We start from the raw sequence: 26,204 nt of genomic DNA, 5'->3' as shown, positions 1-26,204 counted from the left end.
ATATATAAAATATAAAATATAAAATATAAAATATAAAATATAAAATATAAAATATAAAATATAAAATATAAAATATAAAATATAAAATATAAAATATAAAATATAAAATATAAAATATAAAATATAAAATATAAAATATAAAATATAAAATATAAAATATAAAATATAAAATATAAAATATAAAATATAAAATATAAAATATAAAATATAAAATATAAAATATAAAATATAAAATATAAAATATAAAATATAAAATATAAAATATAAAATATAAAATATAAAATATAAAATATAAAATATAAAATATAAAATATAAAATATAAAATATAAAATATAAAATATAAAATATAAAATATAAAATATAAAATATAAAATATAAAATATAAAATATAAAATATAAAATATAAAATATAAAATATAAAATATAAAATATAAAATATAAAATATAAAATATAAAATATAAAATATAAAATATAAAATATAAAATATAAAATATAAAATATAAAATATAAAATATAAAATATAAAATATAAAATATAAAATATAAAATATAAAATATAAAATATAAAATATAAAATATAAAATATAAAATATAAAATATAAAATATAAAATATAAAATATAAAATATAAAATATAAAATATAAAATATAAAATATAAAATATAAAATATAAAATATAAAATATAAAATAAAAAATATAAAATATAAAATATAAATATAAAATATAAAATATAAAATATAAAATATAAATATAAAATATAAAATATAAAATATAAAATATAAAATATAAAATATAAAATATAAAATATAAAATATAAAATATAAAATATAAAATATAAAATATAAAATATAAAATATAAAATATAAAATATAAAATATAAAATATAAAATATAAAATATAAAATATAAAATATAAAATATAAAATATAAAATATAAAATATAAAATATAAAATATAAAATATAAAATATAAAATATAAAATATAAATATATAAAATATAAAATATAAAATATAAAATATAAAATATAAAATATAAAATATAAAATATAAAATATAAAATATAAAATATAAAATATAAAATATAAAATATAAAATATAAAATATAAAATATAAAATATAAAATATAAAATATAAAATATAAAATATAAAATATAAAATATAAAATATAAAATATAAAATATAAAATATAAAATATAAAATATAAAATATAAAATATAAAATATAAAATATAAATATAAAATATAAAATATAAAATATAAAATATAAAATATAAAATATAAAATATAAAATATAAAATATAAAATATAAAATATAAAATATAAAATATAAAATATAAAATATAAAATATAAAATATAAAATATAAAATATAAAATATAAAATATAAAATATAAAATATAAAATATAAAATATAAAATATAAAATATAAAATATAAAATATAAAATATAAAATATAAAATATAAAATATAAAATATAAAATATAAAATATAAAATATAAAATATAAAATATAAAATATAAAATATAAAATATAAAATATAAAATATAAAATATAAAATATAAAATATAAAATATAAAATATAAAATATAAAATATAAAATATAAAATATAAAATATAAAATATAAAATATAAAATATAAAATATAAAATATAAAATATAAAATATAAAATATAAAATATAAAATATAAAATATAAAATATAAAATATAAAATATAAAATATAAAATATAAAATATAAAATATAAAATATAAAATATAAAATATAAAATATAAAATATAAAATATAAAATATAAAATATAAAATATAAAATATAAAATATAAAATATAAAATATAAAATATAAAATATAAAATATAAAATATAAAATATAAAATATAAAATATAAAAATATAAAATATAAAATATAAAATATAAAATATAAAATATAAAATATAAAATATAAAATATAAAATATAAAATATAAAATATAAAATATAAAATATATAAAATATAAAATATAAAATATAAAATATAAAATATAAAATATAAAAATATAAAATATAAAATATAAAATATAAAATATAAAATATAAAATATAAAATATAAAATATAAAATATAAAATATAAAATATAAAATATAAAATATAAAATATAAAATATAAAATATAAAATATAAAATATAAAAATATAAAATATAAAATATAAAATATAAAATATAAAATATAAAATATAAAATATAAAATATAAAATATAAAATATAAAATATAAAATATAAAATATAAAATATAAAATATAAAATATAAAATATAAAAATATAAAATATAAAATATAAAATATAAAATATAAAATATAAAATATAAAATATAAAATATAAAATATAAAATATAAAATATAAAATATAAAATATAAAATATAAAATATAAAATATAAAATATAAAATATAAAATATAAAATATAAAATATAAAATATAAAATATAAAATATAAAATATAAAATATAAAATATAAAATATAAAATATAAAATATAAAATATAAAATATAAAATATAAAAAATATAAAATATAAAATATAAAATATAAAATATAAAATATAAAATATAAAATATAAAATATAAAATATAAAATATAAAATATAAAATATAAAATATAAATATAAAATATAAAATATAAAATATAAAATATAAAATATAAAATATAAAATATAAAATATAAAATATAAAATATAAAATATAAAATATAAAATATAAAATATAAAATATAAAATATAAAATATAAAATATAAAATATAAAATATAAAATATAAAATATAAAATATAAAATATAAAATATAAAATATAAAATATAAAATATAAAATATAAAATATAAAATATAAAATAAAAATATAAAATATAAAATATAAAATATAAAATATAAAATATAAAATATAAAATATAAAATATAAAATATAAAATATAAAATATAAAATATAAAATATAAAATATAAAATATAAAATATAAAATATAAAATATAAAATATAAAATATAAAATATAAAATATAAAATATAAAATATAAAATATAAAATATAAAATATAAAATATAAAATATAAAATATAAAATATAAAATATAAAATATAAAATATAAAATATAAAATATAAAATATAAAATATAAAATATAAAATATAAAATATAAAATATAAAATATAAAATATAAAATATAAAATATAAAATATAAAATATAAATATATAAAATATAAAATATAAAATATAAAATATAAAATATAAATATAAAATATAAAATATAAAATATAAAATATAAAATATAAAATATAAAATATAAAATATAAAATATAAAATATAAAATATAAAATATAAAATATAAAATATAAAATATAAAATATAAAATATAAAATATAAAATATAAAATATAAAATATAAAATATAAAATATAAAATATAAAATATAAAATATAAAATATAAAATATAAAATATAAAATATAAAATATAAAATATAAAATATAAAATATAAAATATAAAATATAAAATATAAAATATAAAATATAAAATATAAAATATAAAATATAAAATATAAAATAAATATAAAATATAAAATATAAAATATAAAATATAAAATATAAAATATAAAATATAAAATATAAAATATAAAATATAAAATATAAAATATAAAATATAAAATATAAAATATAAAATATAAAATATAAAATATAAAATATAAAATATAAAATATAAAATATAAAATATAAAATATAAAATATAAAATATAAAATATAAAATATAAAATATAAAATATAAAATATAAAATATAAAATATAAAATATAAAATATAAAATATAAAATATAAAATATAAAATATAAAATATAAAATATAAAATATAAAATATAAAATATAAAATATAAAATATAAAATATAAAATATAAAATATAAAATATAAAATATAAAATATAAAATATAAAATATAAAATATAAAATATAAAATATAAAATATAAAATATAAAATATAAAATATAAAATATAAAATATAAAATATAAAATATAAAATATAAAATATAAAATATAAAATATAAAATATAAAATATAAATATAAAATATAAAATATAAAATATAAAATATAAAATATAAAATATAAAATATAAAATATAAAATATAAAATATAAAATATAAAATATAAAAATATAAAATATAAAATATAAAATATAAAATATAAAATATAAAATATAAAATATAAATATAAATATAAAATATAAAATATAAAATATAAAATATAAAATATAAAATATAAAATATAAAATATAAAATATAAAATATAAAATATAAAATATAAAATATAAAATATAAAATATAAAATATAAAATATAAAATATAAAATATAAAATATAAAATATAAAATATAAAATATAAAATATAAAATATAAAATATAAAATATAAAATATAAAATATAAAATATAAAATATAAAATATAAAATATAAAATATAAAATATAAAATATAAAATATAAAATATAAAATATAAAATATAAAATATAAAATATAAAATATAAAATATAAAATATAAAATATAAAATATAAAATATAAAATATAAAATATAAAATATAAAATATAAAATATAAAATATAAAATATAAAATATAAAATATAAAATATAAAATATAAAATATAAAATATAAAATATAAAATATAAAATATAAAATATAAATATAAAATATAAAATATAAAATATAAAATATAAAATATAAAATATAAAATATAAAATATAAAATATAAAATATAAAATATAAAATATAAAATATAAAATATAAAATATAAAATATAAAATATAAAATATAAAATATAAAATATAAAATATAAAATATAAAATATAAAATATAAAATATAAAATATAAAATATAAAATATAAAATATAAAATATAAAATATAAAATATAAAATATAAAATATAAAATATAAATATAAAATATAAAATATAAAATATAAAATTATAAAATATAAAATATAAAATATAAAATATAAAATATAAAATATAAAATATAAAATATAAAATATAAAATATAAAATATAAAATATAAAATATAAAATATAAAATATAAAATATAAAATATAAAATATAAAATATAAAATATAAAATATAAAATATAAAATATAAAATATAAAATATAAAATATAAAATATAAAATATAAAATATAAAATAAAAATATAAAATATAAAATATAAAATATAAAATATAAAATATAAAATATAAAATATAAAATATAAAATATAAAATATAAAATATAAAATATAAAATATAAAATATAAAATATAAATATAAAATATAAAATATAAAATATAAAATATAAAATATAAAATATAAAATATAAAATATAAAATATAAAATATAAAATATAAAATATAAAATATAAAATATAAAATATAAATAAAATATAAAATATAAAATATAAAATATAAAATATAAAATATAAAATATAAAATATAAATATAAAATATAAAATATAAAATATAAAATATAAAATATAAAATATAAAATATAAAATATAAAATATAAAATATAAAATATAAAATATAAAATATAAAATATAAAATATAAAATATAAAATATAAAATATAAATATAAAATATAAAATATAAAATATAAAATATAAAATATAAAATATAAAATATAAAATATAAAATATAAAATATAAAATATAAAATATAAAATATAAAATATAAAATATAAAATATAAAATATAAAATATAAAATATAAAATATAAAATATAAAATATAAAATATAAAATATAAAATATAAAATATAAAATATAAAATATAAAATATAAAATATAAAATATAAAATATAAAATATAAAATATAAAATATAAAATATAAAATATAAAATATAAAATATAAAATATAAAATATAAAATATAAAATATAAAATATAAAATATAAAATATAAAATATAAAATATAAAATATAAAATATAAAATATAAAATATAAAATATAAAATATAAAATATAAAATATAAAATATAAAATATAAAATATAAAATATAAAATATAAAATATAAAATATAAAATATAAAATATAAAATATAAAATATAAAATATAAAATATAAAATATAAAATATAAAATATAAAATATAAAATATAAAATATAAAATATAAAATATAAAATATAAAATATAAAATATAAAATATAAAATATAAAATATAAAATATAAAATATAAAATATAAAATATAAAATATAAAATATAAAATATAAAATATAAAATATAAAATATAAAATATAAAATATAAAATATAAAATATAAAATATAAAATATAAAATATAAAATATAAAATATAAAAATAAAATAAAATAAAATATAAAATATAAAATATAAAATATAAAATATAAAATATAAAATATAAAATATAAAATATAAAATATAAAATATAAAATATAAAATATAAAATATAAAATATAAAATATAAAATATAAAATATAAAATATAAAATATAAAATATAAAATATAAAATATAAAATATAAAATATAAAATATAAAATATAAAATATAAAATATAAAATATAAAATATAAAATATAAAATATAAAATATAAAATATAAAATATAAAATATAAAATATAAAATATAAAATATAAAAATAAAATATAAAATTATAAATATAAAATATAAAATATAAAATATAAAATATAAAATATAAAATATAAAATATAAAATATAAAATATAAAATATAAAATATAAAATATAAAATATAAAATATAAAATATAAAATATAAAATATAAAATAAAATATAAAATATAAAATATAAAATATAAAATATAAAATATAAAATATAAAATATAAAATATAAAATATAAAATATAAAATATAAAATATAAAATATAAAATATAAAATATAAAATATAAAATATAAAATATAAAATATAAAATATAAAATATAAAATATAAAATATAAAATATAAAATATAAAATATAAAATATAAAATATAAAATATAAAATATAAAATATAAAATATAAAATATAAAATATAAAATATAAAATATAAAATATAAAATATAAAATATAAAATATAAAATATAAAATATAAAATATAAAATATAAAAATATAAAATATAAAATATAAAATATAAAATATAAAATATAAAATATAAAATATAAAATATAAAATATAAAATATAAAATATAAAATATAAAATATAAAATATAAATATAAAATATAAAATATAAAATATAAAATATAAAATATAAAATATAAAATATAAAATATAAAATATAAAATATAAAATATAAAATATAAAATATAAAATATAAAATATAAAATATAAAATATAAAATATAAAATATAAAATATAAAATATAAAATATAAAATATAAAATATAAAATATAAAATATAAAATATAAAATATAAAATATAAAATATAAAATATAAAATATAAAATATAAAATATAAAATATAAAATATAAAATATAAAATATAAAATATAAAATATAAAATATAAAATATAAAATATAAAATATAAAATATAAAATATAAATATAAAATATAAAATATAAAATATAAAATATAAAATATAAAATATAAAATATAAAATATAAAATATAAAATATAAAATATAAAATATAAAATATAAAATATAAAATATAAAATATAAAATATAAAATATAAAATATAAAATATAAAATATAAAATATAAAATATAAAATATAAAATATAAAATATAAAATATAAAATATAAAATATAAAATATAAAATATAAAATATAAAATATAAAATATAAAATATAAAATATAAAATATAAAATATAAAATATAAAATATAAAATATAAAATATAAAATATAAAATATAAAATATAAAATATAAAATATAAAATATAAAATATAAAATATAAAATATAAAATATAAAATATAAAATATAAAATATAAAATATAAAATATAAAATATAAAATATAAAATATAAAATATAAAATATAAAATATAAAATATAAAATATAAAATATAAAATATAAAATATAAAATATAAAATATAAAATATAAAATATAAAATATAAATATAAAATATAAAATATAAAATATAAAATATAAAATATAAAATATAAAATATAAAATATAAAATATAAAATATAAAATATAAAATATAAAATATAAAATATAAATATAAAATATAAAATATAAAATATAAAAATATAATTATAAAATATAAAATATAAAATATAAAATATAAAATATAAAATATAAAATATAAAATATAAAATATAAAATATAAAATATAAAATATAAAATATAAAATATAAAATATAAAATATAAAATATAAAATATAAAATATAAAATATAATAAAAATATAAAATATAAAATATAAAATATAAAATATAAAATATAAAATATAAAATATAAAATATAAAATATAAAATATAAAATATAAAATATAAAATATAAAATATAAAATATAAAATATAAAATATAAAATATAAAATATAAAATATAAAATATAAAATATAAAATATAAAATATAAAATATAAAATATAAAATATAAAATATAAAATATAAAATATAAAATATAAAATATAAAATATAAAATATAAAATATAAAATATAAAATATAAAATATAAAATATAAAATATAAAATATAAAATATAAAATATAAAATATAAAATATAAAATATAAAATATAAAATATAAAATATAAAATATAAAATATAAAATATAAAATATAAAATATAAAATATAAAATATAAAATATAAAATATAAAATATAAAATATAAAATATAAAATATAAAATATAAAATATAAAATATAAAATATAAAATATAAAATATAAAATATAAAATATAAAATATAAAATATAAAATATAAAATATAAAATATAAAATATAAAATATAAAATATAAAATATAAAATATAAAATATAAAATATAAAATATAAAATATAAAATATAAAATATAAAATATAAAATATAAAATATAAAATATAAAATATAAATATAAAATATAAAATATAAAATATAAAATATAAAAATAAAATATAAAATATAAAATATAAAATATAAAATATAAAATATAAAATATAAAATATAAAATATAAAATATAAAATATAAAATATAAAATATAAAATATAAAATATAAATATAAAATATAAAATATAAAATATAAAATATAAAATATAAAATATAAAATATAAAATATAAAATATAAAATATAAAATATAAAATATAAAATATAAAATATAAAATATAAAATATAAAATATAAAATATAAAATATAAAATATAAAATATAAAATATAAAATATAAAATATAAAATATAAAATATAAAATATAAAATATAAAATATAAAATATAAAATATAAAATATAAAATATAAAATATAAAATATAAAATATAAAATATAAAATATAAAATATAAAATATAAAATATAAAATATAAAATATAAAATATAAAATATAAAATATAAAATATAAAATATAAAATATAAATATAAAATATAAAATATAAAATATAAAATATAAAATATAAAATATAAAATATAAAATATAAAATATAAAATATAAAATATAAAATATAAAATATAAAATATAAAATATAAAATATAAAATATAAAATATAAAATATAAAATATAAAATATAAAATATAAAATATAAAATATAAAATATAAAATATAAAATATAAAATATAAAATATAAAATATAAAATATAAAATATAAAATATAAAATATAAAATATAAAATATAAAATATAAAATATAAAATATAAAATATAAAATATAAAATATAAAATATAAAATATAAAATATAAAATATAAAATATAAAATATAAAATATAAAATATAAAATATAAAATATAAAATATAAAATATAAAATATAAAATATAAAATATAAAATATAAAATATAAAATATAAAATATAAAATATAAAATATAAAATATAAAATATAAAATATAAAATATAAAATATAAAATATAAAATATAAAATATAAAATATAAAATATAAAATATAAAATATAAAATATAAAATATAAAATATAAAATATAAAATATAAAATATAAAATATAAAATATAAAATATAAAATATAAAATATAAAATATAAAATATAAAATATAAAATATAAAATATAAAAATATAAAATATAAAATATAAAATATAAAATATAAAATATAAAATATAAAATATAAAATATAAAATATAAAATATAAAATATAAAATATAAAATATAAAATATAAAATATAAAATATAAAATATAAAATATAAAATATAAAATATAAAATATAAAATATAAAATATAAAATATAAAATATAAAATATAAAATATAAAATATAAAATATAAAATATAAAATATAAAATATAAAATATAAAATATAAAATATAAATATAAAATATAAAATATAAAATATAAAATATAAAATATAAAATATAAAATATAAAATATAAAATATAAAATATAAAATATAAAATATAAAATATAAAATATAAAATATAAAATATAAAATATAAAATATAAAATATAAAATATAAAATATAAAATATAAAATATAAAATATAAAATATAATATATAATATATAAAATATAAAATATAAAATATAAAATATAAAATATAAAATATAAAATATAAAATATAAAATATAAAATATAAAATATAAAATATAAAATATAAAATATAAAATATAAAATATAAAATATAAAATATAAAATATAAAATATAAAATATAAAATATAAAATATAAAATATAAAATATAAAATATGAAATATGAAATATGAAATATAAAATATAAGGAACCATTGCCCTCTACCGAATTTCTCTATTCTAATAAACTTTAACAACAAAGTTCAAAACGAATATCCATCCTAAAGTGATTAATGACCAAATATTTATAATATAAAACACAATTTGGAAAACACGCCTCAGGATATCTTTACTGTGTTGGCTTTCCATGCTGCATGTGTCCAACAGGCAATTGAGTCGATTGGTCCGACATCTTCGTCATTTGGATGGATTGAGTGACTGACAACTCTTTTAAATTACAGCTGAGCGAACGAACGTCCGTCCGTCTGTCCGACAAATGGACAAGTTATGAACATGGCTTAGACAAATTTAAAGATGAGGAGGAGGTGGATGAGAGAGAACCAAAGGCAATATTCCGAGTTGTGGTTTTCCACTTCATTAGGGCAGATATACATACCTTTCTTGGGGAGGTTGTTGCTGTGCATGTGTCTTTATTGGCGCCAGGTATTCATTCGATCAATTGTGAATTTGCGTTTTGTTTGGATGTAGCGCTCATTTAGTCCAGTGATGTCTGTTGTTGTTTTTGCTGTTATTTACACTAAATTAAATGTCTGATGTGGTTGAATTTCTTCTTGCCTTCCTTGGTTGTTTTTGTTTCTTCTGTTGGTTTTGTTTTCCTCCGAACCAAAATCGAATGAAACTTAATTTCATTTTAACTGTTAATTATGACAAATGAACATGATGATTATTTATTTATCAATGTTTGAATGTGTATCAGTAACACCCATATTTTTGATGCGGACAAGAGGTTGTTTTTTGAAATTTCCTTCAAAATTTTTTGTGGTTTCAATTTTCGTTGTTTTTATTCTCCAAATGACTACTCATTTCATTTAATCATTCTCATCATATTAATGTTGTTTATTAGGATTGATCAGTGCACGAAAAATTCACATTTATCATGGAGATAGTGGGGACCAGAGAACAGTTTGAAATATGATACAACATCTTGAGGTTGTAATGATTTGTTTCTATACAAAATTTATTTTGAGTTTTTCAAGACTTAGTTTATATGGTGCATTTAGAACGTATGGGAGCTGGAAATACTCTGGTCTGTCGAGGCAGCTGACACTCTTCGGCTGTTATAACGGGATGCACTCCCCTTGAAAGCACCCTGCGTACGCCCCAGGTAAGGGCGATCTGCTAATGAAGACAATTATAAAATTTTCTTCCGAGTCATGAAATCAAATATTTCTTCAACCTTACCCCGGGTTTGGAACAGCAACATGTGGTGTTTCGGGTCAATCCGGTACAGAGAACTCGCTGCTATGGGAGTAATTCCACCCAAACATTTGCTTTCTTTAAAATTTCCCATATTGGGTACACCATATAACACTTGTTTGTGTCTCAATACAGGGATCGGTGAATAAATGGCCTGTCATTCTTCTATGTTTAGAGAATGAGGTCTCGTGGAAGGCTCAACAGTGAGTTACACATTACTGGAAGTTTACAGCTTTTTCGGCATAAACGGAACAAGTGGTTAAATCATCTGAAGAGTGGGAACATTGGAGCCGGAATAAATGAATTGTGGACAACGGTTAAGTGACTCTCGAACCCTGGAAAGAAGAAAGATATGACCTCAGTCACTTTTTGGAGACGTTACGCTGACTGATCCGAAGAGGTGCGCAAGTTATTTCAATCGACAGTTTGTCGAGCACCCTGCGTATCACAGGGCGAAGGGAAGAGTACCACGTCGCATTAAATCTCTTCCTGTCGAGGATGAACCATCAAATTTACAATGGATGATGATGTGAATGTCATTAAGAACGCTAAATCATCCAAAGCGTTGGACCCTGATGGAATCTCCATGCTAATGCTGACCGGTATTCGAATATCTAACTAATGTTCTCAACCTGTCGCTAGCCACTCACATCGTTTACGAAGTCTGGAAAATGGGAGGATAGTCCCGCTACTGAAGCCATGTAAGAATGCCAGCAAATGTGAATCATGCAAGCCGATTTCGCTTTTGTCGCCCGTAGCAAATACCTTTGAAGCTTAAGTCCTCCCCAGCATCAGAAATAGCTATCCAGTTGCCGATCATCAGTATGGGTTTCGTAACACAGCACAGCATGACAACAGGTTTGTACGACATCTCCACACATGTTTGTCGAGGATTCAACCAGGATAAGCCGTGTGATAGTGGCGCTTGACTTATCAAAAACGGTTGATACTGTCAGGCACTCCACGTTGTTTGAGGACATCGAGCAGACAACTTTTCGGTTAAGTTTGAAACGTTGGATAATCAATTATATGTAATCAAGTCCCGTAGAGTGAAACAGGGACTTCCCCAATGTGGGAAGAACCGTTTAACCTCTACATTTCCAGTATTCCGCCCCCTGCAGACGGCATTGAGATCGTAACGTATGCGGATGATTGAAGGATCGTTGGCGTCAAGTAGCTTCCTTGATGTCATTTGTGAAAGGCTGAACTCGTATTTGATTGATCTTACCACATTTTTCCTCGCGAGGGATATGCAAATATACGCCATTAAATCCACGGCCACTCTGTCACCACATGGACGGCAGGGGTGACAACAGAGTTGAATGTCATGGTCGATGGTAGCAGAATTCCGACCACAAAGAACTCCAAAATTCTAGGGGTCATATTGGACAGCATGTTCACGTCGTCCGCGACAGCTATCTGCCACAAGCTTAGATGTAGGAACAAAGACCGCAAGTCCCAAGCCGGCAGCACTTGGGGTCCCGATTTGAGAAACCTTGTTGACCACATATAACGCGATAGCTTGGTCTGTGGTAAGCTATGTGACGTCAGTTTGGTCCGCGATGAAAAAATATTCAAACTTCTCGGAATGCCGCCCGGAGGACTGCAAAAGCTTGCCTTGTCATGTCTTCAGTGGACCATATACATGAGGAGCCACAGGTTCATCCAATACGGCAACACAATGGCATGCTTTCGTTGCAGTATATGCTCGAGTTTTACCGTGAGATCCATCTAATCACCATATGGTGGACAGGACCCCCCACCCAGGCATTTCAGGAGGGATATTCATGATCTAGAAAGAGATCTCCAGCGCTACAAGAGATAACCCCTATATCAACTAGCGTATCAAACTGGTTTGAATAACATCCATAGGCAGCAGTCGCAGAAGCCATAAACAACTATCGCATGAATGCGGTCCTCGCACCTGAGGAGCGTCGGCTTCCACGACAAACCAGTATAATTTTGGCTCAACTACGTTCAGTATGGTGCAGCCGTCTGTATTTTTATAGGGCAAGGATTGATGACACCGTGCAAAATATCTGCCCAACATGAGGCACAGGCCCGCACGACAAGCATCACTTTTTCAACTGCCCAGCCAAACCTGCTCAACTACTCCAATAGATCTGTGGTTACATCCCATTGAAGCAGCCACATTCCTAAAACTGGAGATAGACCCAGAGCCAGAAGAATGAACTTACAAACATATAATAAAAACACTGTTACAACAATAACAACATCATCGTTATACCCTCAGCATTTAGGCTAGAAAGGATATATACACTTTGATACGAAATGTGCCTCATTGAAATCACGGTTTTAGACCCCAAGTACATTTGGGCGAAATGCGTTTCAGACAATTTGGAGTCGATTTAGTCATGTCCGTCGGTCTGTCTGGCTGGCTGGGGCGCACGATAACTCTTGAACGGATCAACCGATTCGAACCAAATTTTGGATATCGTAATATTTTGTCCAAACTTAGTTTAAGTTCGAAGATGGGATATATCGGTCCATTCCTTCGGTTACCTCCCCCACAAAGTTCAAATTTTTTCTGTAAAATGTTGTGAATGATAACTCTCGAAGGGAGCAATCAATTTGCTCCAAACTTTGCACATCGTAGTATTCCTTCCAGTTAGAGATCGGGCTCGAATATGGACTATATAGGTCCACTCCTTCGGGTACCTCCCCCACAAACTTCGGATAAACTGAAGTTTAAGAAATTGAAATTTTGAAAATTTTTTCAGTAAGTTGTTCTTGCGGCTCCCTTTACGACGCACAATGGTTCAGAAACCGATTTTCCCGGCCAAAATTCAGAATTTTGTTCTGTCAAAGATATTTAATTTCTATATAGGATTCGATAGTAAACATAGTGAATCTAAGGAAAACAAAAAAAAAAAAAAAAAGGTCAAAATTTTGGAAGGTGTGGGCGTGGAGTGGGAAATACGTAATTGTTCCAAATTTCTGGAGAAAGAAATAGCTATTTCGCGGAAACTATAACAGATATTGTGTTCACTGTTTTTTTGTAAGGTAGGTAGGAGTGAGGCCTTAAAAAATCGGCTTAATACATTACCGTAGCGTTTACACAACCTAAGCTATTTTATTTTCCCTCAGGTACTAAATTTTAGAAAATTCCAAATTTAGTGGATTAGAACTTTTGTGGAACAACATGGAACAATTTTCTTTTTTCACAGAAAGATGCCCGAAGGTCTTCTCTTTCAGCTCATACATACATACTTTTGTTACCGCCCCGTTCCGTCCGTTTAACACTTTTTTAAATTTATTGAAATTACACGGATAAAAACCTGTGTTTTTTTCATACCGTTTCCCATATGAATTACAGATTTTTTACACAAATGAACTTTTTTTGAGTATATGAGTTTTTATAAGAGTTATATAAATTTTACGAAAACCCAAGGAGTAATTTTTTATTTTTGAAAAAAATTAAATTTCTTGTAAATTAAATAAAATAAAATTTTGAAATTTTTTTTATCGATTTTTTCAAATTTTTGGTATTTTTATAGTTTATTTATTGGTGTTTGACCATCTTTAATAAATAGGAAGATATTAGAAACACAAAAACACTCATATTTTGATGAAAAGTAGTAAAAAAACTCAAAAAATTAACTTTGACCATGAATTTCTCAGCAACTTCTAGACCTAATATGACCGTTTATAATTCGTCTGAAAGGTAATTATGTTATCTGTCTAACACAAAAAGTATTATGAAAATATTTCCATCCGTTCAAAAGGTACAGAATTTTGACCAGGAAAAAACGATTCTGAACCACTGTGCGACGGTACAATCTTTGTCCTGCGTAAATCCATAATTCCTGAGATATTGGCCTAAAAGCTCCAGAAAACAGTGACAGCACCAACCACAATGGCAAATTCGCAAGATAATTCTCGCAGGGAGTTTCCGATTGGTGCAAACTTTGCACATCGTATTATTTCATCCTGTCATCATGCTGGAATATAGACTATATCGGTCCACTCCTTCGAGTACCTCCCACACAAAATTCGGATAAAGTGAAGTTTAAGAGCTCCTCTCACATCGTTCTGATTCTTTGTTTAGTAGGTTATTCTGGCGGCATCATTTACAATGGTACATTTTTTCCGGAGTAAGTCAATACTTCCTGAGATAATGTGCCCGAAAGCTCAAAAACTCTGCCGGTACATACTAAAATGGCTATTGTGCAGATAACTCTAAAACTTTTTCAAATAATTCTTTCAAATGGTTTAACGTAATTTAATATTTCGAATCCTTTATGAAGAAGTTTGGTTACTTGTTTGGTATATGTCAATGAACTGATTTTCCTGAAATTGTAATGGAGTGTACAGGGATGGCCCCCGCTGAAAATAGGCTACAACAATTTGTCAAATTTCGGAAGGAGCGAGGTACTTCCCCTATACCTATTTCGTTAAAAATGTTATATTTACAATAATTACGAATGTATGGGTTTAGAAATTAATTTGCGAGGCAATTGTGGTTGTGTCTCCGACCTTATCTACTTATTTGGAACCCTAAAGCTTGACCACGCCCACTTTTTAAAATATGTTACAGCTACAAAACTACTGAACCGATTTTCTTGAAATTGTCAGGGAATGTACAGGGATGGCCCCCGAGACAGGCTACAATTTTGATTGAATTCCAGATGGGGAGCGGTACATACCCTATGCTATATTTAAAAAAACGCTATATTTGCTAATATTACGAATGTATCGGTCTAAAAATGTACAAATTAATCTACAATCTGAGTACTGCTATATCTCCAATACTACTGAACCAACTTCTATGAAATCTGCAGCAAAAGCTCGAGATTTGCCGTTGCTACGTATATTTCATGAATTTCGGAGGAGGTGAGTACCTTCCCCACGCCTTTCTTTTAAACCCTATATGTATAAGACCAACCTATGATTACGAGTATATCAGTTTCGGCATACATTTTGGGAGACAATGGGGTTGTGTAAATACTAGGTACATATTTGGAGCCAAATTACCGGACCACGTCCACTTTTTATACCCTCAGCACTTACGAGTATGCTAACGAGGGTAAATACAATTTCATAGGGGCAAAATGTGTCTCATCGAAATAATGGTTTTAGACCCCAAGTATGTTTGGACGAAATGTGTTTCAGACAATTTGGAGTTAATTTAGGCATGTCCGTCCGTCTGTTTGTCTGGCTGGAGCGCACGATAACTTTCGAACAGATCAACCTATACGGTCCAAAATTTGGCTTTCGTAATATTTTGTCCAAACTAAGTTTAAGTTAAGTCCACTCCTTCCGGTACCTCCCACACAAAAGTTCGGAAATGTTCGGAACATTTGTGCGCACGATAACTCTTAAAGGAAGTAACCGATTTGGTCCATACTTTGCACATCGTGAAATTTCTACCAAACTTAGATGAGGTTCCAATATGGACTCAATCGGTCCACTGCTTCGGGTACCTCCCACACAAAATTTCGGAAAAGTTCAGTTTAAGACCTGCTGTCGAATCGCTTTGATTTTTGTTGTAGCAACTTGTATTCACTGTCCCCCATACGACGCTATAAGTTTTATCAGGGGCAAGTCCATACTTCTTGAGAAAATAGCCTGAAAGGTACAAACTAACCCCTATGACTCCGTGTGTAGTGGATGGAGCGCAAGATAACTCTCGAACGGATCTGCCGATTCGGTCCAAAATGTGGTCTTCGTAATATTTTGTGCAAAATTACTTTAAGTTCGAAGATAAGCCATATCGGTTCACTCCTTCAGGTACCTCCCCCACAAATGTTAAAAATGTTCGGAAAAATTGTGCGCACGATAACTCTTGGTGGGATTGACCGATTTGATCCATACTCTACACGTCTTAATATATCTACCAGATATAGATCAGGTTCGAATATGGACTATATTTGTCAACTCCTTCGGGTACCTCAATTTTGATCTCACCTTGATAAATGCATTCGCTGCCTCAATTACGACAGTAAAAGTTTTTTCAGGGGCAAGTCCATACTTCTTGAGAAAACATCCCGAAAGTTGTAAAAACCCCCCAAACTTAGTTTATGTTCAAATTTGGGTCCTATCTGTCCAATCCTTGTGGTACTTATAGACGCTATATTTGCTAAATTAATTTTTGAGACAACGGTTGTTGCGCCTTCGAACAAAAAAAAAACTATATATTTACAAAGTTCCTTAAATGGTGAGGTTCAACGGTCCATCAGCCATGAAAAACTAAAACATATACGTAAGCCTCAATAAGCGGGAGAATTCGACTTAAACATTTTTTTTTAATATTTATAATTAGATCGCTTTAGTAAAAATACAGGGGACATAGACGATAATAAATTCTAAACTGCATCAATGGGCGAAAAAATTCGACAAACTCCGTATGAGAATAGAAAGGTTACAGAAAAAATCTGTAGATACATCCTCCTCGGTTTGACAATGGACCGACGAAGTGAGGTAGAAAATGCCAATTTTTGAATTGCAACAATAAAGTTCATAAAAAGTTGTTATTAAAACTCATTACGACGGGTTAACAACGCGGACCGGGATCTGCTAGTATCTATATATATAAAAGAGCTCAGTGAGTGAGTGAGTGAGTGAGTGAGTGAGTGAGTGAGTGACTGACATATCATCGCCCAGACGAAACCGCTGAAGCTAGAAAGCTGAAATTTTGACTGCGGGTTGCTGTCGGTGTGTAGGGGTGAGATAAGGCTGGGTTTTTGGAAATTCGACCTAGAAGGGTACGAAAAGTACTAAAAGGTACTAAATATGGTACCCTTTGTATTAGGCAAACGGGAAGAGCTAGAATTCTGAAATTTGGAATGAGGGTAACTGATGGAGAGTTAGAAAGATGTACCTAAGGGTTTTTGGAAATTCGACCTATAAGTGTACGAAAAGTTACTAAATTTGGTACCAATTGTATATTTTGATCAGATACAGCTACAATCTTCATATTTGGTATGGGAATCAAGGTTGGGAAGTGGCGTTAATATAGGGAAATGATTTTGGAAGTTCGTACTTATGTGTACGAGTAATACTAAATGGTACTAAATTTGGTACAATTCGGATTTGGGTGACCGGATAGAGCTGAAAACCTGAAATTTGGAATTTAGATTACCGTTGAAGCGTGCGATTGAGATATGGGTGTACTTTTGGAAATTCATACTTATGTGTACGAAAAGTACTAAATGGTACCAAATTTGGTACACTTTGGATTTAGATAGACATAGAAACCTGAAATTTGGAATTATGATTACTGATGGAGTGAAGGATTGAGGTAGTTTTGGAAATTCTTACTTATGGGTACGAAAAGTTGTAAACGGTACTAAATTTGGTACAAATTGGATTTGGGTGAACGGATAGAGCTGGAATCCTGAAATTTGGAATTTAATTACTGTTGGAGTGTAGGATTGAGTTAGTATTAGAAATTTATACTTATGGGTACGGAAAGTACTAAATGGTACTAAATTTGGTACAATTTAAATTTAGTTGAACGGATAGAGTTGGAATCCTGAAATTTCGAATTAAGGTTACTGATGGAGTGTAGGATTGAGGTAGTTTTGGAAATTCATACTTATGTGTACGAAAAGTAGTAAATGGTACCAAATTTGGTACAATTTGGATTTAGATAGACATGGAAAACGGAAATTTCGAATTAAGGTTACTGATGGAGTGTAGGATTGAGGTAGTTTTGGAAATTCATACTTATGGGAACGGAAAGTACTAAATGTACTAAATTTGGTACAATTTATATTTGGGTGAACGGATTGAGCTGGAATCCAGAAATTTCGAATTAAATTGAAATATCGGAAAATTCTAAATTTGGTATAAGTTGCATTTGTATGGAGAGATAGCCCTGTAATCCGGAAATTATAATAAATAGTAAATAATAAATAATAAATAATAAATAATAAATAATAAATAATAAATAATAAATAATAAATAATAAATAATAAATAATAACTAATAAATAATAAATAATAAATAATAAATAATAAATAATAAATAATAAATAATAAATAATAAATAATAAATAATAAATAATAAATAATAAATAATAAATAATAAATAATAAATAATAAATAATAAATAATAAATAATAAATAATAAATAATAAATAATAAATAATAAATAATAAATAATAAATAATAAATAATAAATAATAAATAATAACTAATAAATAATAAATAATAAATAATAAATAATAAATAATAAATAATAAATAATAAATAATAAATAATAAATAATCTATATATATAAAAGAGCTTAGTGATGAGTGAGTGACTGACATATCATCGCCCAGACGAAACCGCTGAAGCTAGAAAGCTGAAATTTTGACTGTGGGTTGCTGTCGGTGTGTAGGGGTGAGATAAGGATGGGTTTTTGGAAATTCGACCTAGAAGTGTACGAAAGGTACTAAATATGGTACCCTTTGTATTAGGCAAACGCGAAGAGCTAGAATTCTGAAATTTGGAATGAGGGTAACTGATGGATAGTTAGAAAGATGTACCAAAGGGTTTTTTGGAAATTTAACCTCTAAGTGTACGAAAAGTACTAAAATTTAGTACCAGTTGTATATTTTGAACGGATATAGCTAGAATCATGGAATTTGGTGTGGAAATCAAGGTTGGGAAGTGGTGCTTCTAAAAGGAAATGGTTTGGAAAATTACCAATCATGTGTACGAAAAGTACTAAATGGTACTAAATTTAGTACAATTTAGATTTGGGTGAACGTAAAGAGCTGGAAACCTGAAATTTGGAATTAAGATTACTGTTGTAGTGTAGGATTGAGATATGAGGGTAGTTTTGGAAATTCGTGCTTATGTGTACGAAAAGTACTAAATAGTACTAAATTTGGTACAATAGGGATTTGGGTGAACGGATACAGCTGGAATCCTGATATTTGGAATTGAGATTACTGTTGGAGTGTAGGATTGAAGAACTTTTGGAAATTCGTACTTATGTGTATGAAAAATAATAAATGGTACTAAATTTGATACAATGGGGATTTGGGTGAACGGATAATAGCTGGAATCTCGAAATTTGGAATTGAGATTACTGGTGGGGTGTAGGATTGAGGTAGTTTTGAAAATTCGTACTTATGGGTACGAAAAGTACTAAATGGTACTAAATTTAGTACAATTTGGATGTGAATGAACGGATAGAGCTGGAAACCTGAAATTTGGAATTAAGATTACTGTTGAAGTGTAGGATTGAGATATGTGTACGGAAAGTACTAAATGGAACTAAATTTTGTATAATGGGGATTTGGGTGAACGGATAGCGCTGGAATCTCGAAATTTGGAACTGAGATTACTGGTGGAGTTTAGTATTGTGGAAGTTTTGGAAATTCGTACATAGGGTATGAAAAATACTAAATAGTACTAAATTTGGTACAATTTCGATTTGGGTGAACGGATAGAGCTTGATTCCTCAAATTTGGACTGAGGATCACTGATGAAGAGTAAGAAAGATGCACCAAAGGGTTTTTGGAAACTTGAGTGTACGAAAAGTACTAAATGGTACTAAATTTAGTACAATTTGGATTTGGGTGAACGGATAGAGCTGGATTCCTGAAATTTGGAATTGATATTACTGTTGGAGTGTAGGACCGGGGAAGTTTTGGAAATTCTTACTTATGTGAATGAAAAGTACTAAATGGTACTAAATTTGAGACAATGGGGATTTGGGTGAACGGATATAGTTGGAATCTCGAAATTTGGAATTGAGATTACTGGTGGGGTGTAGAATTGAGGTAGTTTTGAAAATTCGTACTTATGGGTACGAAAAATACTAAATGGTACTAAATTTAGTAGAATTTGGATTTGGGTGAACGTATGTATGTAGCTGGAAACCTGAAATTTGGAATTAAGATTACTGTGAAGTGTAGGACTGAGATATGAGGGTGGTTTTGGAAATTCGTACTTATGTGTTCGAAAAGTACTAAATTTGGTACAATAGGGATTCGAGTGAACGGACAGAGCTGGAATCCTGAAATTTGAAATTGAGATTACTGTTGGAGCATTGGGTTGGGGAAATTTTGGAAATTTATGTGTACGAAAAGTACTAAATGGTACTAAATTTATTATTTGGGTGAACGGATAGAAATGGAATCCTGAATTTTAAGTATTTTAATTTTATTTATTTTAATTTAAAGTATGAATTTTAGTAAACGGAAAGAGTTAGAATTTGCAACCCGTTCGCGGTAGGCTATAGAGGTAGAATTTGGATTTGGGTGACGGATAGTGTTTGAGTCCTGAAATTTGAAATTAGGATTACTATTGGAGTGTAGAACTGAGGTAGTAAGGGTACGAAGAGTACTAAGTGGTACTACCTGTGGTACAATTTGGATTTGGGGGAACGGATAGAGCTGGAATCCTGGAATTTGGTCAGACTGCTGTTGGAGTATAGGATTGAGATGGAAGTAGTTTTTGAAATTCGTACTTATGGGTACGAAATGTACCAAATGGTACAACTTGGATTTGAGTGCACGGATAGCGCTGGAATCCTGTTATTTGGAATTATGGTTACTGTTGAAGTGAAGGATTAAGGTTGTTTTGGAAAATCGAATTGTGCAGAATTTGGTACAATTTGTTTTTGTGGGGTTTTTGGAAATTCGTCGTAGAAAGGTACGAAAAGTGCTAAAGTGTACTAAATATGGAATCCATTGTATTAGGCAAACGCGAAGAGTTGGAATTCTGAAAATTTGAACGAGTGATCATTGATGGACAGTTAGGAAGATGTACCAAATGGTATTTAGAAACCATTTATAAGTGTACGAAAAGTACTAAAAGTCTCTAAATTTGGTACCAATTGCATATTTTTAATGGATAAAGCTAGAATCTTCAAATTTGGTATGGGAATCAAGGTTGGGAAATGGCGTTGAAATAAGGAAATGGTTTTGGAAGTTCGTATTTATGATTACGAGCAGTACTAAATTTGGATTTGGGTGAACGGATAGAGCTGGAATCCTAAAGTTTTGAATTAAAATTACTGTAGGGGTGTAGGATTGAGATAGTTTTGGAAATTCGTACCTTTGGGTACGAATAGTACTAAATGGTACTAAATTTGGTACAATTTGGATTTGGATGAACGGATAGAGCTGGAATTCTGAAATTTGGAACTAAGATTACTGCCGGACAGTAGAATTGAGGTAGTTTTGGAAATTCGTACTTATGGCACTAAAGCACTAAATTTGGTACAATTTGAATTTTAGTAAACGGATAGTGTTGGAATTAGGAATTAAGATTACTGTTGGAGTGTAGTATTATGGAAATTTTGAAAAGTCGTACGTATGGGTACGAGAAGTACTAAATGGTACTAAATATGGTACAATATGGATTTGGGTGAACGGGTAGAGCTGGAATCCTGAAATTTTTTTTGGGAAAGAAATGGTACTAAATTTGATACAATTTGGATTCGGGTGAATTAATAGAGCTGGAATCCTGAAATTTGGAATTACGATTACAGTCGAAGAGTAGGATTCAGGTTGTTTTGAAAAAGCAAACTTATGGTTACGAAAAGCACTAAATGGTACTAAATTTAGTACAATTTGTATGTAGGTGAACGGATAGCGGTGGAATCCTGCAATTTGAAAGTATGATTATTGTAGCCCTGTTGCGTTGAGGAAGTTTTGAAAATTGGTACGAAAATTCTAAATTGATAGAATCCTGAAATTTGGAAGTAAGATTACTAGTAAAGTGAAGGATTGAGGTAGTTTTGGAAAATCTTACTTATGGGTACGAAGAGTTCGACTTGATACTAAGTTTGGTACAATTTGGAATTGGACGAACGGATACAGCTGGAATCTTGAGATTTGGAATTACTGTAATTATTATGGAATTTACTGCAATTATTTTGTATTAATGTCCGTGTATGGCTGAGATATGTCGTCAAAATACGTACCATAAGTATTCGAAAATTACTTAATGGTACTCAATTTGTTTTTGGGTGTAGGGACAGTGCTGGAATTTTTATTTTTTGGAGTTAGGGTGTGTATTGGTGTGCAACGTTGATCTCGCTGTTAATGTGCAAGGGTGAGATACGGCTGATCTTTTTGAAAATTTAACTTAAGGGGTACGTACAGTACTAAGATAAAAATAAATATTGATTAAAATTGGTATTAGTGCGACCAACTTTTCAGTGTTTGTCATTTCCATATTATATATTGTTTATTTGTTTTTTTATATCCTTTCCGCATACGAAGTAGCGGGCATTTTGCTAGTGTACATATATTTTTCGATCAGCAAGTTATTATAATTTATATGAAGTGTGCATTGTTGTAGTATATTGACACTAATTCCTTGTACAATTCTCACAGTTTTTAATATTCACATTTCCATTCCACAATATCTTTTCATATTTAAATGAACGTTAAACGTTACAAAATCCCCATCCGATCATTAGTTTCAATCAAAATCAGAGTAATGGCAATCAGTTGCCGTGCCGCTGTTAACCCAGCCAACCAACCAACCAGTCAAGTCAACCAATGAGAGAATTAACATTTTAAAGCGTCTTAAGGTATTTGCATATTTGCTATTGTTGTTGCCTGCTCTCGCTAAACGTCTGGCCCATAGCCGTCTTCTTTGTCGTCGTTCCTGCTTTGTTGAAAACGGTTGGAAAAATGTCGTTGTCGTCGTCGCCGTCATTCGCGCTGTGCTTTGTAACACCAACAATAACATGACAAACTGATAACTGCATCTTAATGTGATCAAATTAATTTAAACGGATTAATATTCTGTCAGATATGTACAGGTATACACGCATACATACGTGTGTATGATAGTCGCAATAACGATGACTATTCTGACGATGAAAGATACAACTATATTGCATTGCAAGATCAGGAGGGTAGAATTAATGGCTTGTACGGTTCATTGAAAGCTTTACATAACAAAGCCATCTTCCACTATCCGAATGAATGGATTGTAAATCCATGTGTTCTAAATGGAAAAGGGAAGTGATTGCCTTATATTTGTAGAATTTCCGTTGATTGCGGAATTAGGTATTATTCCTATAGAGTTTTTTAAGAGATAAAGATTGTGGTACAATTTATGAAAAACTGCAGCCATAGTAATTGAAGCTCTAGTAATGGCCCCCGAGACTAGAGGAAGTTTTTGGTAAGGACTATTGAGAGAAGATAAGTGTAATAAGATTCCAACATGGAAATCATGATGATAGAATTTTCCTGGACACCAGCCGTTAGTTAAGTATCAGCTGGTCGAATACCCGAAATAATATCAAATTTCCAGAAGATGCGACGGGGATATTAAATGAGTGTAATGAGCTTCGTCCTACAAACACATGTGACACTTGAGTCATAAGTGTTTGTGGGGAACTTATCCTTAAAGCCAACAGGCTAGTAGGCAAGCATAAATGGCTACACCACCTTAAGCAATGTAATGTTGGTAAAGGATTGAGTAAATTGTGGCAAACAGTTAAATCACTTTCGAATCCCGGGAGGAAGACAGTGACAAATTCGAAGATAATATGCAAGTGACTTTTTAACCGTCAGTTTTTAGAGCACTCCGAAAGATGCATCGATAGCCATCTATTTTTTTGAAATGAAATATCGAAAATATCTAATGTTGGGAATATCGATAGTTTGTCAGCTCTACAATCAAGTCAAGCTGCTCGAAGACTTCCCATCCCTTATATGTATGTTTGGAGGCAAGCTGGGATATTCAGGAATAATAAGTCGAACATGTAGAGTGAATTGGAGGGAATTCCCCAAGGTGGAGCGATATTTCCGGAATTGGTTAACCTCTACTACAAAGGGACAGGGGGACTTCTCTCATATCAATGAGTGCACGCCGAGTCCGAACGGGTTGTCCATGGCTGAAATACTCAGGAAATGTAAGTCAGCGTTTACGTAGGCGATTTGCCACCGCCAAAAATGGTCTGGTCAGGGATTGAACCGCAGACCTTCTGAGTGCAGGGCGTGCGTTATTACCTCTGCACCACATTTAGGAGGTAGGAGTTCCAAAATTTTGTTGTGTCGCCTCAGTGCCCTGTGGGGCCAAAGTTGGGGTTTTGAGGCAAAAAGTCATAGGGACAAGCTAGACCTTAAACATTTCGTGCAGATATTTATAATCGGCCTAGAAACGAATCTGCTAAATTTGATTGATATCGGTTCATATAAAGATATAGCTCTCATATATATGTTCGCCCGATTTCAAGTATTTGATGGACCAAACACGCAAATTCTGTTCATTTATGATGATGTTTGGACAATACTACCGAATTCTGACT

Source organism: Musca autumnalis, unplaced genomic scaffold (genome assembly GCF_047663935.1).
Source record: "Musca autumnalis isolate F117 unplaced genomic scaffold, ASM4766393v1 scaffold_1, whole genome shotgun sequence".
Lineage (NCBI taxonomy): Eukaryota > Metazoa > Arthropoda > Insecta > Diptera > Muscidae > Musca > Musca autumnalis.
Note: the sequence above shows the minus strand (reverse complement) of the source record.